Below are 6000 nucleotides of genomic sequence, written 5' to 3' on the forward strand. Positions count from 1 at the left end.
TCAGCCCATGGCTGAGGCAGGTTAAAACAAGGTCACAAAGAACAGAAAATTCAGCTTCCCAGCCTTCCCTGGGGCATGCACCTTTGTAAGTCCAGGACATGTTGGAAGAAAGGTAATTCTCAAGTATTGATCTACAAGAGGATTTTTAATCATACGTAGATGATGAAAAAGTAAATAACACGGACAGAAGAACTAGAGCGGTCTTAAGTTATTAGAAAACAAAAATAGGAAAATGCGACCAATATCTAACAGATAGAGAGATTGGTCAACAAGAATTTTCAATACTTTAGATGAGCTAAAGATGTAAAGAAGAGAAAGGCTTAATTGCAGGAGGAAAACAACTGTTGATGAAGTGTTAGATGAAGGAAGGCCGGTGAAGTCTCAATCTTTCAAATACTATAAGAGGCTCATTGAAGTAGCTAAAACACCTACTTAATATAGAAAGATGAATGAAAAAACCCCACCCACAGCATTTGTCAAAAAAACTCTTAGCATTATACCACGCACGTTGAATATAACCTAACCATGCATCAATTGTGTGCTTACTAGAAATTCTATTTCACATTTTGCTAAATTCCAGTTATTCAAAAGAGTACAAGGATAATTGTTAAGCACCAGCGGAAGAAGTCAACACGAGACAGCAAACGAACTAAAAACCTTCCCCAGACAATTAAATTAACCTTAAGGCCAAAACATTCAAGCACGATTAGTACAAGAAGCAATTAAAAGGAGGCATCATGGAGTTTTCTATACTGATTATTCAAGGACAAGAATCAGTGCCATCTCGATCTTGTGTTTATTCTGGCATAAACAAACCAAACCTAATTTGCATTCATTCATCATCCACGTGTCAAACAGATCATCTTTTTTCCTGACACTGAAACAGAACATCTTAATAACACAGAAATACGAAAGAAATAAGAAATTTTATTCATTTTTATCGAAAATTTACAATAACAAAGTGCAGAACTTGACATTGATAAGTGACTAAAATACAGAAAAAGAAAGAAAGAAAAATACACAGAGAATGCTAGCATGCGAATGAAGAAAAGCTTTCCAAAAATTCAATCACAATATCTAACATTTAAACAGATAATCGCGTAGGATTTGAATCGGACGATATCTGCAAGAAAAATAGCTTGTGATTTTGGATCCAATAAACAAGCCGAAACAAAAAAAAAAAAAATTTATTTAGAAAATCCTAACTACATAAAAAGAAGAATAATCAGGGTTTCCTTAAATTCAGAGATACAAACTCGGAAGGCTGTTGAGTTGCCGATCGAATCGCTTGGAACCGGGCTCAGTCGCAAGAGGATCCGGTCACCGTACGGTGTCATTTTATGCCACCAAAGGAGAATTACAAGCCTGACAAAAAGTCGGTTTCATAGTGCTAGGTAAGTGTGATAAAATGTATCACTACTAGATGTGCGCCTGTAACCGATGACCGATTCATTTGTCAAGCTTGTAATTCTACTTCGATTTAACATAAAAAAAAATACATTTTTCTCTAAAAACCAGTACAAAAGAAGAAGAATGGATGCAAAGAGCTGCAAGGAAAAATAGTTTTACTCTCTAAATTTATGTAAAAGAAAATTCGTTTTAAGTAAAATATTTTAATAATCTCGTTGAAAAGACCTTTATGACCTTTCAATAGAAAAATATTACTGAAGAAAAGAACACAAGTACAAAATAGCGTTACCAGTTGGTAGCATTTTGCAGAGTGGGGCCTCAATTTTATGGGCCAAACCTGAATTTAGTGGTGGGGCGTGAAACTTAGGGTGAGGAAGAAGATGATGTGGAGACAACGAAGTAAAGCAAAAGAATATAATTTTAGTTAATTATATTGAATTCAATAAACATTATCCATGTCACCAAACCAGAATGGGTCAATAAATATTAGAGTTTGAAACTTGATTATCCAACAATATTTTTGATTGTGAGCACAAATGTAGCATTTATTCTTGTACCAAACTGTGACATATTTCTACACTGCATACAGGTGCATTAGCAAGTGTAAGTAACTGAGCAAGTATCACTTTAAATTTGTACTACATGTACATAATAGATTTACATGCTAATATATATACGAATGATATCATGAAATATTGTTGGATCAAAATTTTTTAAACCAAATATTTAACAAATAATAAAAAATTTTGACATTTCGCCCCCGTTTGGCCCCCTTTAAAACTTTTCAATCTAATTTAATTTTTTCTCTTTCCTACTTTCAACCACACAATCTTCAAAAAAATATTATTCCCCACATTATAAATTCAAATAATAGGAGCCAAACAGGGGCTTCATTTATATGTAAACCATTATATAACTATTTAAGTACAAGTAGCATTATCCTTAAATATTTATGCTTCTATATTTGCATGTATGTTTTTACTTCATGCGATAACAATGTGTGTTTTTACTTTATCCAATATTGTTATCGGAATTCAAATTAGGATTTAATCCGCGACATAAATTCCTTTCACAATAAAAAAAGTCAAGGAATTCTTACTTCCCAAACAGATCCTCCTCCATCTATAAATAAATGCTAGGGTCTCGAGAATGTATAATAAAAAAATAAAGCATTTTGGGATGTTGAATAGTAATTAGAGATGAACCTAATGAAACAACTGAACAACTAATTGCAAAATTTCTCAGTACCTTGACTTCAAAAGAAAATGAAAAACCTACAGACAACAAAAGTGAATAAAAGAGAGGACGATTGAAGTTACATGTTAAAGACCATCTGTCTCCAAAAACTTGCAACATCACTTTGAAGGGATCAAACTTTAGCTGTAGGAGTAAGGTCTAAGACATGCATGAGCTTTTCACTTCTCCTCTAATCTAATCTCCAATTCATTTCAGATTTCTAGGGTTCAGTCGTGTTTAAAATAACACAAAAACCTTAAAACTTTCTAGGTTATTAAAAATATCAGCCTTAAAAGCCGAGTAAGATTAAAAAGGTCCTAAAAAGGCAAGACTACAGGGCGAACCCCAGTTGCCCTGAGGCTGCGGCTCAGTAAGTCTTGGATATATTTAATAAAGGTCATAGTCAAGTATGGAACTATAGGAGGGTTTCCAGTTACATGTAGATAATGAAAAAGCAAATGAGCGGAAGGAAGAATTAGCAGTAAAGTTATTAAAAACAAAAATAGGATAAGGCCAATAATTCAAATATCTAAGAGAAAGGAGATTGGTCATCAAGAATTTTCAATGCTTTAGATGAGCTAAAGATGTAGAGAAGATAAGCTTCACTGCAGGAGCAAAACGACAAATCGTTGATCAAGTGTGGGATGACAGCGAAAGAAGGCCTGTGAAGTCTAGAAATCTTTGAATACTATAAAAGGCTTATTGACAAAGTAGATAAATGCCTACATATATAGAAAGGCAAATGCCAAAAAACAGTCCGACAGCATCCATCAAAAGACTAATATTGCACCACGCAGGTTAAGTGCCTTCCAACCGATTCATTAATTGTTTGCTTACGTGAAAATTCTCTTTCATTCTTGCCAACAAGTGTCTCAAGGAAATTGTCAAATAGCAGTGGAAACAAGACAACACAAAGCAACTAACAAGTAAATAAATATGTAGAAATGTAAACTGCAAACTAGAAGCAGGCTGGGCTAAAATTTATACACATGACAGAGTTAAAGTCTTATCGACTACCCCTTACCTAAGGTAGTCATCAAACTTTCCTCGAAAGAAATTAACTAAAACCCTCCCCCAGACAATAAAATTAATCTCAGGGCCAACAAAACACATACATATCACGTGCATGAACAAATAATACCCGAAGAATTTGGAGGCGGCATATAAAATTGCATGTCAGATAACCAAATCTCGTGGGCAAGAATAAATATTAGCATCATGCTCTTGTATTTATTTGTTCATAAACATACCAAATCTTGTTTTGCATCTACTTCTCTCTCACATTTTCCAACAGAACCCTCTAATAACATAGTAATTTTCAGAAGTTCTAAAGAGCATGCTTTATTTAACCGCCAAAAAATGGCTTACTTTGTATAAAGAACCCATTTTTTGAGAGCATGCTTAGCTTATTTAACAGCCCAACAATGGCTTCTTTTGCCGAAAGAACGCATTTTTTGAGCTTTTAAGTTAAGCCAAAAATGCTCTGCATATAAATGGTATAATTTTTTAACCATATTTCCCAGGAAGTATAGAACAAAATTACAATTAATTTGGGACAGAAGTTGCATATAGAAGTGACAGGAATAAGGAAAAAGTAAGAGAACTAAGCACTTGCGTGAAAAAAAAAAAAAAATTTAAATAAATAAACAAAAATGCATATCATAAATAAGCATACATATCACCCGGTTTGAATATAAAATCAACGTGCAAACAGTCAACCAAAAAAAAAATGAAGGAATTGATTTTAATGATAGGGTTTCAATATGACCATATCTGCTGGAAAAATAGCTTGTGGTTATGGGGTCCAATAGGCAATGGACAAGCGATAAGAAACCCTAAATATTGAGACAAAAATCGTAGTTTATGAAAATCCTAACTGAATAATAAAATTAATTAGGGTTCCAAATACGAACTAGGATATCCAGGTAGTCATCGGTCAATTCGCCGCACTGCAGTCGGAGTCAGGCAAATGGTATCCAGGCCCCAGCCGTCGTCGTTTCATGCTAAAGAAGGAGAATGACAAGCCTGACAAAAGAGTTTGCCTTTATATAATAGAACTAATGTTTTAGTACGCGTATAACACTGGTTGTGCACCTGTATTTTCGAACGAATGCTTCAGACGTCGTGGCCGACTCATTTATCAAGCTTGTAATTCTACTTCGATTTAACATGAAATAATAAGGTGAACCAGGGTGGAGGTACTGGATTTATATGAAGGTATGCACGTTAGTGGAAATGGTGGCAGATAGCCACAAAAAAGATACAATTTTAAAAAATGATAGTTGACTACTGTTTAAAAAAGAAAAATTCAAAAATTTGTAAAAATATTGAAAACCCAAAATTGCCTCTAACATTTCACTCTCAAATCGACATGAAGAAAGAAGGGGAAGAAAAAACAAGGAGACTGACGAGTTTTTCTTGGAAGGAGATCGACCGACCAACATTAAAAGCGAAAAAAGTAAGTTTTGATTATTTTTTCCCTCAGTATTCTTTAAACCTGAATGTTAAAGGCTTATTTTGTTAGAAATAGTGGTAGAAATATTCGTAAAATATGTAAAATTAGTAAAAAGTAAGTTTTTTTAGGGTTTGAATGCCGGAGATCGCCAGAGGCACGGGCTGTGCCATCTGTTAACAGACGGCCAAGCTGGGCCGTCTGCAGTATTAATTTTTTATTTTAATTTTTTTCATGAGAATTAAAATAATTGAAATGTTATTAAATTATTATTTAAATAATTATTTAATTATTATTTAAATGATAAAAGAAAAATGTAAATAATGAATAAATGTTAATAATCAAAATACGCAATTAAAATTTAACTACATATTAATTGAAAGAAATTTCTAACATTTGAAATAAATAATTGAATATTTACGTTTACTTGTTCAATAAATAATTTAAATAATTGATCTATATAAGTAATTAAATCAAATAATTTAAATGAACAATTGAAATGAAAAATCATTGGAATAAATAATTAATTGAAACTCACAAAAATAAATAATGAACATTTAAATAATAATTAAATGATTATTTAAATGATAAATAAATAAATGTTATTAATTAAAATTTAATTAATACAAATTTCTAACATTTGAATTAAATAATTAAATATTTACGTTTGCTTGTTCAATAAATAATTTAATTAATCTTTCCATATAAGTAATTAAATCAAATAATTTAAATAAACAATTGAAACAAATAATGAAAATCAATTGGAATAAATAATTAATTGAAATGCATAAAAATAAATAATGAACAATAATTACATGATTATTTAAATGATCAACGAATAAATGTTAATATTGAAAATATTAATTAAAGTTTAATTGAAATAAATTTCTAACATTTGAAAT

The 6000-nt window shown here is 31.7% G+C and overlaps 1 long non-coding RNA gene across 1 annotated transcript; it reads right to left on the reverse strand.

Moving 5' to 3' along the window:
• Positions 1 to 907: 907 nt before the first annotated feature.
• LOC111377995 lies at positions 908 to 1520 on the reverse strand. The gene is made up of 2 exons (XR_002699798.1): positions 1257 to 1520; positions 908 to 1123 (listed from the first exon to the last, which is right to left on the reverse strand). It is a non-coding gene; the product is annotated as an uncharacterized LOC111377995 (long non-coding RNA).
• Positions 1521 to 6000: the final 4480 nt, after the last annotated feature.

Source organism: Olea europaea, unplaced genomic scaffold (genome assembly GCF_002742605.1).
Source record: "Olea europaea var. sylvestris unplaced genomic scaffold, O_europaea_v1 scaffold1753, whole genome shotgun sequence".
Lineage (NCBI taxonomy): Eukaryota > Viridiplantae > Streptophyta > Magnoliopsida > Lamiales > Oleaceae > Olea > Olea europaea.